At 40.6% G+C, this 15,019-nt stretch overlaps 1 protein-coding gene across 2 annotated transcripts in view; it reads left to right on the top strand.

The window, feature by feature from the left end:
- Window positions 1-15,019, top strand: part of MKLN1 (muskelin 1) — a 679,793-nt gene that overhangs the window by 301,587 nt on the left and 363,187 nt on the right. The gene's annotated exons all lie outside the window — the stretch shown is intronic.

The following is a 15,019-nucleotide window of genomic DNA, read 5'->3' as shown; positions in this document are numbered from 1 at the left end:
GAAAAGACTGGTATCCTATGTTAAAGGAAGGAATCCAATGGTTAATTGCATCAAAAGGTACTGAGAAGAATCACTGTAGATTGAAACACTGCACCGAAACAGCATAGCGCAATATCATAGCATGAAAGTCATCAGGAAGGGATTAGAATGTGCAAAGGTAGAAAATGCAATCATAGTGGGAAATTTCAATTCATGCTAGGCAGACTGGGAACAAGTCACAACAGGGAGGGTAACGATTGAATTATTAGACCTATAAATAACTGCCTACTAAAGCAATGAATCAGATAAATCGCTAGAGAAACAAGCCTTGGTTAAGTAAGTCTGGAAAGTGCGTCTAATGTGGATCAAAATGTATCTGTCCTTCTTTGCAGGAATACCCCCAATATACTTGTATGCACCTGCATAGGAGATGGGCAGATGACAAAATCCTTGTTAATTTCAGGAAAGCATGGAGCAACTGCAGGCAGGTAAAGGAATCTCAGCACGCTGCAAAGTGTAGAGGTCCCCACGTAGAGAGGTTACCGGTGGGAGCAAAAAGTGATGGAGAGACAGTGGAATCAGCCAGAAGCTGAAAGCACAAAGTTGCAGAAGGATGGCATAGAGCTGGCTGGGTGATGAGATGGCAGATGGGACCCAATGTTAATGAATGCAAAGCAATGCACGCAAGAGAAAATAGCACTGACAAAACACACACAGCGGCAGGCTCTAAATCAGCTGCTGCCTTTGAAGGGATGCTGCATTCATTGTGGATAATTTGCTAGAAATGCCAACTCAGTGCTCTGAGGGAGGCAAGAAAGCAAACAGGCTGCTGGAAATACTAAATAAAAGAAGAAGAAGAAGAAGAAAACATAATATAAATGCAGTACACATATGTACTTTGAACGGCCATCTGCACTCTTGGGCATCAATCACCCCTAAGAAGCAACAGCACAGTGTATAAACTTGAAGACATCAGATGTCATGGATAAGAGGCAGTTGGAGGGGACCCAGAAAGTATCCAACATCCAAAATAGTAAAAAAAAAAGGAAAAAAAAAAAAAAAAAGGAAATAGGGTGACCTTTTTTCACCCTGATGTGATCTCTAAGGGAGCGTGGATCTGTGTGCTGTGGGATGAGGGGAGGTCCTGGAGGAGGGGCTGATCTTTTACGTTGTTTATTAGGTATCCTCGAAGGACGTGAGCTGCTTGTATGCCGAAATGACATTAGAGGGCAGTGCGTCGCAAGCTTTGGGGTGTTCGTGTGGGTGCGGAGCACGAGGACAGCAGCAGGGCACAAAAACACCAGGGCTGCTCCGAGAGGGGTCCATCGGGTTCGCAAGGTGGGTGAAGCCCATGAGATGGAGCTGTGATTTTCAGCTGAGGGTTTCACTGCCAGCTGACCCCACTGCACGTTGTGCTGTTTGCTCAGGCAGAGCCTTCAATCCATTCTGCATATTTTGCTTATTTATTTCTTCCTTTAGGAAAGAACTGCTTGATTGTCACTGCCATCTTCCCAGTGGCATTCAGCATTGTCTGGATGGCAAAACGAAATATGAGGAGGGCATTGCCAGTAGGAATTTAATGCTGGCTCAGGAAGATCAGTTCAGGTTTGGGAAATCTCCAAGGAGGCATGACCTGAAAGAACTGAGAATAGTGATACAGAACACTTGACATATTCTTCCTTCTGCTGAGGGATCAGGTGAAAATACCTACAAAAGAACGAAGAAACTGTATATTTTGCTGTATATAAAATGACCCAAACTGCGGAAAAATGTTCACCTAATTTTTATTGGCTTCACATTTTTACCTAATTTCACATTTTGGCTCAGCTCCACCATGAGAATGAATAAGAAATATCCCGAAAGATAAATATTTCATCACAAATTAACGTGTCTGAAAGACTAATTTCAATGTTTTTTTATCACAACTATAGAAAGCTGTGTTGCTATTGGCACTGCGCAGTGAAGTGTTTCTGTTTGGCTGCTGATGGGGAAGAGTACAATAAATGACGACACGACCGTTTTGTTCTAGCATCGCTGTCTCGAGCTTGAAGAGCTCAGAAAACATGTTGAAAATACAACAGTGAAAATATTACACATGACCAGACTCAGTGCAGATGGGACGTCTGCCGTCATCGAAAGAAAAAAAAATGGTTGTGCTGCTCTGCTAAGGAAAGGTTTTGGATGGGAAGCTATTCAGAGCCCCCCATGTCAGCTATAAAGGGACTCTTGGTGCCAACGATGCAGCTTTCTTCTGTGCTTAAAATCCCACTGGAGGATCAAGAAAATTGGAGGCATTCCAGGAATGTTTGTTTTTGTGAAAATAAAAAGGAAAAAAAAAAAATATATATATATATATATATATATATAAAATATATATATAACCTTTGCTGAATTGTTCATCGCCTTTGAAATGAGAAGCTTTCAGAAAGATTTTGGAAGCCAGAGAAACAGAGCAGGAGGGTTTGGAAGAGAAGGAAGGAATTAGCTTTGCAAGCTGCTTGCCTCCCTTCCCAGCCATGACTGAGCATGCCTGCATTGAAAGCTTGCTCTTTGGTCTTACTGTCTTTCTTTTACTCTCCTCCTACAATTAGAGACAAACCTTGCCTGAACTGTTATATTTTTTTAAAAAAAATTTAAGAGCTTTCACTCCTTTTTAAAGGTCAAGCAATGTTAAGTACTACAGTGGAGATCCTTCACTATTAGACGTTTAGACTTGTCTCCAGATTTGAAGATCTTATGCCAGAAAAAGCCACTGTTTAAATTCAGTGAATCTCTTGCCATGTGAAAGTGCTGATTTCCTTCTAAAACCATCTAATTCCTTTGATTTTCCATCCTAAAATATTACACAAATATACTGCAGGTTCAATCAATAATGATACTAATTCATCTCCTTTTGTTTTGAGATTCTGACTGGAAACTGTTCGAAGCATTCTGGGCATCATATCTGCATATGAATGGATCTCAAGTTGAGTCCTCAAAAGGTGGAAGGAGTCTCAAACTTTAACATTCAACATCCATTGAAACACCTGCACAAAAGCTCCATCCACACCTACAGGTGCTGTTTCTTCTTTAACTACACTATCATTCTGGATTTGAGGTTAAATTCTTAGAAAAGTGGCCTGTTAATGAGTGATATGACATTGCCCTGGAAATGCATCTGTACTGATGATTTACATATAGGTAAGATTAGCCTTCTGCTTGCTGCAAGATTTGTATCAACTTCTTGTGAACAGTCATTTTTGGGCCAAAACAGATAAATCCAAGAATTTAAGGTTTAAAGAGAATACTCTGAAACCCCTGAAGACATCCATCGTGATTCTCTCTGTATAAACAGGATTACTTGGGGTTAATATCACATTGACGAGCACCAAGATGGTCATGGATTGTCACACATTGTCCAGAAAAGTTGTACAATCTCCATCCTTTGAGGTTTTCAAGACCCAACTGGATTAAATTCTAAAATCAAAGGGGTCTGTTAATAATCTTACATTAAACAGCAGATTTAATAGACACTCCATTGCAGTTTGAGTGATTCTATGCTTCTATGATTATTTCCTTGGCTTTTTCACTGGAATACTTCTCCAGGGAAGTGAGACCAAGAAGAGGACTTAGCATCTGAGCTTGCCCTGTATTACTTATCCTGTGCTCTGATCACTGAGAAAATGTGCAAAAGGATTCCCCCTCCTCCTCACTGCTTAGTTAATTAGAAATAGCTTGGGAATTGTAAAGCACACAAGTGGATTGTGGCACCTGCTGTGTTCTCTGAATAAGCCACTTGCTCAACCTCATGCCAGTGAATTTCCTACTGCCTGAATCCAGGTGACATCTTTGCCATAGAGGAGCACCGTGACAGATGTTCAGATCACTCCTCCAGGTCATTGGATAGATCTGGATATTTCCACTGAACCAAAATCTCACCTAGAATGTGCAAAGGATTTCCAGTTTTTAAACAGAAATTCAACTTCTTTCCCACATATACAGCCTGTTTGTTCTGGGACATGTTTTTGCTTATTTTTAATATGGCTCTTTCTTCCTGTGTGAAGGATGTGGTCTATCCTTGGCCCCAGTGTCCAAGTGAATAACGCTGATACTCTCAGTGGATTTTTGAAGCTAAGATGAAGCTGTTAAATTGAGAATCTGTTGAAACACAGCTGGTTTGGATCTGTCCTTGAGGACCTGGGGAGTCCTAGAGGACTTACATGCAAACCCTTCCAAATTGCCTCCACCATGGAAATTCTCTGTCCAAACAGGAACACATATACTAAAACATCCTCATCGTCAACACTGGGAATGGACCAGTCTGGTCTGAATGGCACTGCTTTAGGGTTTTGACCTACAGCAAGCTCCAGGCAGCATTTCCCAGCTGTTTAGCAGATATATCCCACACTCCCTTCAAAGTAGGACTGCCTATAGTGGATATATGGACATGTAAGATTTAGTAAGAAGCCTTATACAATTACAGCATATTTCATCTCATCCAATTGTAGTTGTCTAAAATTAAGATATCCAGTAAGTTTTCAAGCATGAGCTATGGACAGGAGACAAATAATCTCCAGGAGACATTCCATGAAGGAACACTTTCTACTTTTACTGGAACAGTTTCCATGTCCCATTTTATGTCCCAGCAGTTATTTTTGTTCATAGCAGTAATTTTGTAAAGAGGTTTGGGTGCCCTGGGGTTTCTGGTAACTCTACAATTCACAACGTACTGCTGTAATGAGGTACAAAGTGCTATGTGTTTATTCAGAGGATGTCAGCCCATGCAAGAGAGAAAAACTTGAATTCTCTATGTTATCAAATATCCTAATGACTGGAAATTAAGACATGCTTCATGGCAAGGGCAGACTATTCAGCATTTTAGGTGAGTTTTCTTGCTTCTTCCTTTGGAGATATCCTAGTTGTTGGAATGGATTACTGGACCTGATACTGATTTACGTTGATGGGGAATTTAGACGTACCTAGCAATTCCTGGTTTTCTTAAGAAATAGCATTGCAGCTAGAGATAGGATACCCTGAAGTCCTAATGATCTGGTCCCATGGCATCATGCATGGCAACATGAGGAAAATTGGATGTTGAACTTCCATCTTTCTGAAGGAAATATTCACCACGTTTCTTGTTTTTCTCCCTTTTTCCAGTGTATAGAAAACCAAGACCTTAGACATAAATGAACCATAGCCAGAAGTGAACATCTTCTATTCTTCTGTTCCTGAAAAACGAGGAAGACATCAGAAAAAAAAAAAAAAATACCCACTCTTTGGGTAAGAACCTTGTAAACAGCATTATCTCCACCGTCAGAGCAGACCACATGCGCGTAAAAGGATGTGTTATCAAAAATATCTATAATGGTGACCTTAAAACAGTACAAGAAGTGCTAATGAATTTCTTGTTATTTTAGAAAGGGACTTTCTTCTCTGTTGGTGCGGAGAGCTTCCTGAAGCAAAAACAAATGAAGCTCTTCTCTCTCTTTCTTTTTTTAAATTTAAGTTAGAAAACTTTTCAACTAAATTTCTTCATAGCTGTTTTCTAGCTATTCAGAATTAGAACTGCTCTGAACAAAGACTTCTACTGTACTGTCTTTGCTCAAAGACTACATGACACTAAACAGGATAACACAGAGACATCCCTGTACTTACAGTCACGATTTTTACTAAAAATGTGTTATTATCAACACTTTATTGATTTTCGGCAGTGCTTTCCCCAGGCCACATTCAGAGCTGGAGAGACCAAAATTAGTATGTGGCACTCTTAGCCATCTTTTCTGGGCTTATCTTTTGACACTCCTTTCAATGGGAAGCCATTCTCAATGAGCTTTCCCTTGCTTAGCTCATCTGTTTGCTCAGTTATTTGAGCCAGGGTGAGAAGGTACACAGAGCCGAAGCAAGTTATGTCTTTGCTACTTGCCCAGTTCCACCATGTTCTCTCCTCTCTCTCTGGAGTTCAACTAGCAAATCTCTAGGGCAGTTGTCCATTGAAGATAGCAGAAAATACTCCAAGTCTGAGCTCTGTCACTAGAAAGATTTGTATTTTTCTCAATAAAGTGAGAAAAAGTTCAGGTTCTGTGAGCTGATGACTGGACCAAGAACTGGAAAGGAAATCTTTCTATTTTAGTGTATTCATGCAAATGTAAATTCCACTTACGAGTGATGATACAGATATGCTCTTTTTGGAGGACATGGTATGAATACCACATAGCCAAGCAGGCAGATACCATCATTTCATTATGCTTTGTATTTTTGTATTGTCCTATATCTGTTCTTCCTGTGATATCTGACCTGCATGTACCTGACGTGGCATCTAGAGTACCTTCCTTTTCTAACTTTAAATAAGTTGGCAAAACACTCTGAATCAAGGAGTCTTCTCTGTGCTTTTTTTATTAGTCATATCAATTGTTTTGGGGTTTCCATTGTTCTCCATAAAAACAATCAATGATTTATTATTATAGATATATATATATATATTTAATGGTACATGCTATTTTTCCATCTGACCACTTGCTTTCTGTAAGTGTTGCTGTATCCTTTTGAAGCACGAAACCATCTGAGATGTGATGGGATGCTGCTGAGGAAAAGTGGTCTTCAGCAAAGTTTGCATATTTGTTATCCAGTTGGGAAATGCAGCTAGTTTTGAAGCTGTTTGCACGCACCGTTTCAGCTCGGAGTCCTGGAGCAAGGACCCTTATTCAGGACCAAATACTCTATGGTTACGGTGAGCTTTGTCCTGGTGCAGAGGAGAAAGTGTGAGGCTATTTGCCATGCATGAGCAAGTACTCTACAGCCTCCAAAGACAATCACCAGGCTGGCCCTTCCTTGGTCACATGAACAGGGTAATAGGTCTGGCTATAAAGTGTGCAAACTTTTATTTATGAAGGTCATACTTCCTCAGGGTAAGTGGAGTTTTGTTGACTTCACTGACTTTGTTTAGCAGTGTTTTAATACAGCAGTTTTAATACAGAGCTGTTTTGTTGTTTTTCTGTTTGTTTTTTTTTTTTGTTGTTGTTTTTTCAAGGAACAGCTACAGGGCATGAGATAAAAGCTGTGTTATGGAAATACCTCCCGCACTTCATTAACATGTATCTCATTCAGCTCCTCTCTAGATCACATTTCTCCTTCCTTGTCCTCCCAAGCCCCAGAAGGGCACTGACCATCAGAGGCCTGAACAGCACAACTACCAAGACATTTTTTACTACTAATTGCAGCAGATGGAGTTTGTTTGTGGCAACTGAAAGCCAAGAGTTAAGTGTTGGTGGGTATCCTCAGACCACGTGTGCTAATCCCACGGTAGCTGGCCCAACCCCATACCTTCTCCACTGCACAGATAGTGCTTGGTCCATGAAAACAATATTATGGTAACAGCAATAAAGTAAGGTCACAGAAATCTAACCCAAAAGAAAGGAAACCAGACTACTATTTAGTATTTCACACATAAGTGTCTCTTTTCAGACTTACAGCTCTGTTTACTAGCATCAGTTCTCCCTCATTAGCCAGAGCAACACTTAATTGCCTTGTTTTAGATCATCTTCGTCTACATGTCCTTGAATACGGGTGTCATTGCAGTATTTGAGAACAGCTAAATCTGCAGTATAAATACACTCCAAAGAGAAAACCCTGAAGCATCCACAGGAAAGGAGTGCTTTAAAATGATGTCCCCAGGCATGAGGTCTGACTTTTGCAGCATTTTCTCAACCTGGGTTACTCTGGCAATAATTTGAAGGATTACTCTTGATGCTGTAAGAAGAAGCTTGGGGATTCTTTGAAAGGACGTCATAAAAGAATGCTGGGACTCATTAGGAGCAAAAACAAAGGAATGACTCCTTAATATGCAATGAACAATAGGCCAGCTTTAATAATTTATGCTCGCAGAGGACCAAGTCATATCATTTTCTATTTCTTTAGCCATGCTGATGCAAAAAGTATCCTGGCCTTTCTACATTTACTCTACTTCCTTCCTCACCAATTTTCTCACTCTTACACTAACATTTCTTGGTTAGCAGTTAGATTTAGAAACCTCCAACTTAGCCTAGCTGAAAAACTTTTCTAAACATTTCCTACCTCTAGTATTAACATTTAAAAGTTCTTTTTTACATTTCTGTAAGGAATCCTCAATATCTGTGCAGTATGGATTTTTTCACTCTCAGGGAATAGGCACTGGATTAAGAATATCTAAGAACTGAAATGCAACCACTCACATTTATTTCTATGGTGTAGTATTTAACCCCAGTTTCTGGGACATCTGTAACAGCTTCCTATGAGATGTCAACTTCAGGGCTGACTCAACAAAATTCACACTGCTGAGATTAACTCTGCCTCAACTGAACTGCATCCTAAGGAGAAGCACTCACCCCACTTCTAAAACTGAAGAAGAATTAGAAAGCTGCCTTATGATGAGCAGTAGGAAGGTTTCTAATGGTGGTCTTCAACTATGGTAGGTTCTCTTATGGTTGTGCAGTGTGAGTGCCCAATGGTAGGATTGGAGTAGTATCACAGAGGTCGGACTCATCCCTCTGATTTCAGATGCCTAAAATATGGGGTATTTATGTCTGAGTTTATCATCTAGATCCTCTTTATTTTCAACGTGGAAAAACGGGTATTTAGAGGGCATGTTTCATCTGACCTATTTAAAACACTTTCTGAGATACAGTCATGCCCTAGTTGAGCCTACTTGTCTTAGTTGACAGTAAAGGGAGTCTAGACAGACAGCTTGGGTATAGACGTTTCCTCTGTGAGATTCTAAAAGTGTGGAGAGTTTCATCTTTGGTGTCTAGGGAGGAAAGCCTTCTTTTTCTTGGTTAGATAATGGCAGGTGTTGCATATCCAGTGTCCAAGACAGATATTACACAGAGTTTTGGTCTGATTTCTGCTTCAATAAACAACATCATTATGTTATACACATGTATAGACCCAATACGATCACAAACTCATGTAAAAAGGAAGGCTAAGCACTTTCTCTGGGCTAAAGAATTGTTGGTACAAAAATCAGTTGGTCTCTGAGACTGCCCAGAGAGGTAGGTTAGATCATAGAATCATAGAATGATAGATGGCAAATAACAGTAAATGATAATACAGAAGGACTTTCTCTGAGAAAAAAATTATAGGTTGAGAGTGCTGATTGTAGCTTGCTGTGTCCAGAAATGGAGGAGCATCCTTAACAGAGCCTAGAATCTACGTCTGGAAAAAAATTGAGGGGTCATTCACGCTGTGCCCAGGCAGAATCAGCTCCACCTCAGTCATTACCAACCATTACCAAGGTCTGTTACCTTGTCCCTTTCTTCCCCTTCTCCATCATCATTCTGCTCTCAGTCTCAAGTTATCCAGTCTTTCCTTCGAGATCATGTTTTCCAGACATTTTGTCATCCTCTTTGCCCTTTCCTCGTAGCTGTCTTCTGCTGGTTCATGCTTGCATAACATCCTATCCATGTCTTTATTGTCACAGCATCAAACAGAGAACTGCTTGCATGTTTTCTACATTTCAGAATTACATTTACATTTTTTAAATGCTTGATTTGATCTTTTTACACGCGAGCCCTAATTTGTTTTCAGAAGAAGAGCTACCTAATCATTGATGCAGCTGTTCAGTTTTGCAGGTAGGATGTTTTATTCTGTCTACACGTACTACTCACACCTGTTCTCTAATTTGCAGCCAGCTTGTCGGTTTGTTTTTTTTTTGTCCAGTGTATTGTGGTCATTTTTAATTCTCTTCCTGCCCTTTAATATATTCATGTGCTCTCCTGGCTTTGTACCTTCTGCAGATGCAGCAAATATTATCTATATTCATGGTCCAGATAACCTGAAAATAACTGAATAGGCGAAGACTCACGGTATAACTTGGGAAACACCTTTCACTACATCATTCTCTTCTGACATTTAATCAGTGCCATTCAGTATGCTCACCCATTTTTACACAACTTTTCCTATAAGCCAGAAGCTCAGCCTGACACCAAGTCTGAGGAGAAAGAAAAGTTTAAAAATTATGTCTCCTTCAGATCTGCTCATTAGATATTGTTTTATTTTAATAATAATGTGCTTGGTGTTGGATTCCTGCAAGGAAATGATAGAATGTATTTTGACTGTTGCTGCTCACTAATCTGATCATTTTAGAGAATACCACCAACAGCTAAAAAAAGTCAACAGAATGTCAGGTTCCATCGCTGGGAATGGGCTGGGAACAATGTTTTGCTGCCATCTAAAACCTTGGTGGGACCACATGTAGGGTGGCCTGTGCTATTGTGAACACTGCATCTCAAAAATGACTTTGTGGAATTGGAGAAAGTCCAGAGAAGGACAATGAAATGATCACAGGGATGGAACAGTCACCTTACAAAGAATGTCAGCACAGATCTGGGACTTGGACATGAAGAGAGGGAGAACATGGGGCTGATGAGTTAGGTTAACTGCATTATGGAGGTGAGAGTAAACGACCCACCAAATCCTACAGTAACAGAAGGGAAAAGACACGGTAGATCCATCTAAAACAAAAAAAATGGAAGCTGTTTTTTGGAATAGAATATTCCTTCAGTTTGCTGCCAGACAAGGTTTAGTGGAGGACAGTGGTACTGACAGACTCAAATGGGGATTACAGAGTTGATAGTTGTCCATAAATAGATCCAAAATCCATTAACAGAGATGCAGCCTGTAACTCATGTAACATCCATGGATGTTAGTGGAAAATGGCCTGATCCAGCTAGGTTGTGCTTATGTTTTATGTATGACACTGCATGAACCTTTTCAGTTTAGGACCTTGCACACACTGACCTGGGAGGGAAGAGGGTAGCTTTTTAAAAAATACTATTACTATTACTATTATTACTATTGTTATTATTATTATTTCACATGAAGGATCTTCAGGGACACTATGTGACCCTGGTCTCTTAGTCCTGGCCTGGTTTTACATAGGCAGCTTAAAGCTGTTTGTCCAACAGCAAGAATTTTGATGCAAAGAAGCATTCTGTGTTTCAGAAAAGCAGAATTTCCTATATCTCTGTGGATGTGAACAAAAGGCCCATATTCTCAACTTGTTGGCCGTGAGCCATAGTATAATAAATATTCATGGAGACAGCTATGGTGAGAAGTATTCAAAACACTGAGAAAGGAGAGATGTCGATTCTTGGATTTGCTCTGGAGGATGAAACCCTCCTGATACCAACTGACAGAGGCAGGAGCACATCAGGTTCCTTTCAATACTCATGTACACTCCAACTTTTGAAATGAAGCATAATGGGTTTGTAAAGGAGTGAGTTGTTGGATTTTATCCAGCTCTGAGTACCAGACCCCAGTGGTTCCCTTCAGTTTTATGGTCTTCATCACAGAGACTGGCATCAGTGAAATAAATGGTTAATGAGAGCATGACGAACAACGCCCAGGATGGTTGACAGGTGAGACTGTTCATAGTCAATAAATAATCAATTTAAGCTATCCCTTTTGAAGTTCAGTGTGGATTTTTGGGATGGATCCACATCACCCAGCCGTAGCCATGTAAGAGGCTCATGGTTGGTTTAAATTGGTTATGCTGGTTGAATAGTCTGCAGATGGGGGGATGGAGAGAAGTTTGGATGGGTGATTCATCATATAGATGTCAATGTCCAGAAGAGGTGAATCACCCTGTAATTGCACTTGTTGACTTTCTCCGCTGACTCAAGAAAGAACTTCAACAACTATCTGGACCATGCAGTTCTCTCTTGACTGTAACTGTGACCTTGTCAAATATGATTCACTTAAGGTACAAAAATTGTGTGCCACGTGTCAGCTCTTCCCCATTTTTGTTGGAGATAAAAAGTAGATTAAAAAAATTGGTCACCATAAGTAGGTCTTGGGGAAACATTTCCGATGATCATTTCTAACATGTGGCATAACCAGGATTTCCCCATGTTTTCACATTGATGGGTTGATGGTTGACTAGACGATCTTAGTGGTCCTTTCCAACCTTAATGATTCTGTAATGCTGCTTTGCAGCAGAGCTGGATGTTGTTGTGGAGGATAGGAAAGTCCTTTATGCCAAACATGTAATTTTTGTCATCTCTGTGAATACATTCCCACATTTGGCTTAATTCTGAAATTCTGAAAGCTGACAGCAGATGCTTTTTTTTAGATTCTTCCGTTCCTAAAGCTTCTTTCTACACTGAGCATCCTCCAGATTTAGAGAAAACTTTCATACCTCGAGGTGGTGGTAGAGCAAAAAATATTGTGTTTGTGTGTATCTTTTCCACTGCAGAAAAGATTTGGGCCAGAAAATAAGCGTGTCTGAAAGAAAGAAACTAGAGCTGATCTGTGGGGCAAAAGCCTGTTTTATCATGTCATTGTAATGACTTTTAATGAAAATACTAATCAGTAAGTAATCTGTAAAAGAAGCCAAAAGTGATTTAAGTGCAAAGACTATCTGAGCTGCAGCTGTTATAGGGTAGCACTGCTTCCCTATGCCTAGGGTGAGGTTCCCATATATTTCTTCCAAAGTAAAAAACAAAACAAACAGAAATAGCTTTTGGTTATTAACCACCCTCCCCATACATTCAAGGAAATATAAGAAACATACAGGTTAACAGCATTTAGTTAGCTATTCATGCACCCCATGTCCTGACAAGGACCATATGAAATGTTACTCCCTTCAACAGAAGGTTTAGGTAAGAATGAGTCACAGAGGAACTGTTGAATTAAAGAAATAAAGCACAGAGCTTGCTTATTCTAGTGAGTTCTATGGATATTTACCACTGTTTTAAAACAGACCATGTTGCAAAAACATCATAGCAGTTCTTTAAGCGGACTTGTCTTTGCTTACAACACCATAGGTTTTATTAAAAAACAGTGCCCAGCTGAAAACTTCATACTAATCTGTTTTATTTCAGATGCAGAAGTAAAGGAAATGTGTCTCCGGGAAGATCTTGATACAGGGCTCTGTGAATTTCTGCTTTTTCTCTGGTTTCTGAATGATTCTGCTGTTTTCCAACAGATAAAGCTGCATCAGGTGCAGGGTAGGTGAACTTAGAGCCTCCACTGATTAGAAGAACTTCAAACAGATTTTTAAGAGCATTTTTGAGGGATTTTAATTGGCCCTTGTTAAGCATAGACCTAAGAAAGGCTGGAACTGAGTCTGCATTCTGCTCTCTGACAACTCCTTCTCTGCATCTTGGAATCACAGAACCACTGAGGTTGGAAAAGAGCACTAAGCTCATCCAATCCAACTCTCAGCCCATCCCCAGTATGCCCACCACCCAATGTTCCTCAGTGCCACATCCACACACTTCTTGAACACCTCCAGGGACGGTGACTCCACCGCTCCCCTGGGCAGCCTTGCCAATGCTTTGCTGCTCTTTCTGATAATAATTTTTTCCTCACATCCAACCTGAACCTCCCCTGGCGCAACTGAAGGCCATTGCCTCTCATCTCTCTTGGTTTTGCGGCATTGTTTAAAATCAAAAATAGTTTGCAGCATCTTGCTTTGCCATCCCCATTTGTCTCTGAGACTGAGACCATCTGGTGGTCTCTTTTCCTCCCAGCCCTCTGCTGAAAGAGAGCACTTTCTGAGCAGCCAAACCCTGGAGACCATTTTGAGAACACTCAACTACCAGCATCTTCTTTTACCAACCCCACCTTCCTCAGTGCTCAAGAAACTCCTAGTTCTCTCCATCATTATCCAGGTTTCGTAGAAACAGAGAATCGTTTGAGTTGGAAAAGACCCTTAAAATCATCTGGCCCAACTCCCTTGCAATGAACAGGTTTCCACCACTTCTGAGTTTTTTCATCACTAACCCTTCTTTTCTTGTCACACATTTCTGTTACAAATCATCTAAATTATAACACCAATTGTAATTATTTTTCTTGTAAAAAAAGAATCTTGTGTTTTTTCCTGCATACACATCTTTCCTCTGCTCTTGCTGCCCTTCCCTTCCCCCCACCTTTCTGCACCCAGCTCTGCTTTAGGGCACCTGAATACCTTTTGCTGGCAGAAGCAGTGCTGTTTTTTTCCAGGAATCGCTCAGTACGCTGACCTATTTCACCAAGCTGACCTAACTAATTGCTCTCACAAGCAGCAACCGTTTTTCTGACCTTTAAAAAGCCTAAATGCTGAATTACGGGTCTTTCTCATGCAAAATGTGCTTGTAGTAATTAACCACCTGGGGTCACCGTTCCTTCCGTCTGACAGTACATAGCGTGCTCTTGCTTGGAGGAAAACTCACCATTTCTAATAAAATCTTAGTGATTACTATCCACCTATGCTGAGATTTGCTGCTTGAAAGTAAATGGTTGCATGGAAGTGCTCACAACTTACCTTCCAAAAAAGACTTTGGCTAGCAAGAGAAAAAAAAATGTAGCTAGTGAAGAATCTGCATCTGCTGCCCTTTTCTCAGGGTCTGCACTCATGTACTGACTGCTGGAATTTAGAATAGCTGGGGGATGCAAATTGGCACGAGGGGGCTGCAGGAATGGTTCCCACCTTCCAAATTCAGGTTGGATTTTAGGAAAAATTTATTCTCTGAAGGAGTGGTGAGGTCCTGGCACAGGCTGCCAGGGAGGTGGGGAAGTCACTGTCCCTGGAGATGTCTGAGAAAAGGGGAGATGTGGCACTGGAGGACATGGTTTAGTGATATGGTGGGTCAGTGTTGGAATAGGTGTCCTTGGTGGTTTCTTCCAGCCATAATGATTCTATGAAATAGCTATGAAAGTCAATAGTTCAACCAGGAAAGAAACAGAAGAAATCATTGGAAGTGAACTCCTCTACCCCCAAAGAGCAGATCATCAGTGTCTAGTAGAGGAAAGACAAGTTTTGAGAAAACTCTGGGATTTCTCTCAGTGCTATTCACTAAATACGTTTTCCTAACCCAGTTGACCCATATGCGGTTGCATATCTTTGAGCACCTTGGAAAAAGGTGATAAATTAGGACCTATGACTGTCAGACAGGTGTTCAAAGACCAAATCTCTCCAGGTCTTTCACTGGACTTTGGTATGAGTGCTTCCTATTATCCTCTTACATATGGGAAATAATTTGGTGAAAGCACCCTCACTACTAAAACAAAGCCAGTGAATACCTGTAAGCATGGAGTCCCTGGTGAA

The sequence above is a fragment of the Lagopus muta genome, chromosome 1 (assembly GCF_023343835.1).
Source record: "Lagopus muta isolate bLagMut1 chromosome 1, bLagMut1 primary, whole genome shotgun sequence".
NCBI lineage: Eukaryota > Metazoa > Chordata > Aves > Galliformes > Phasianidae > Lagopus > Lagopus muta.
The sequence above is the reverse complement of the archived record's forward strand: the minus strand, read 5'-3'. Positions and strand labels throughout refer to the sequence as shown.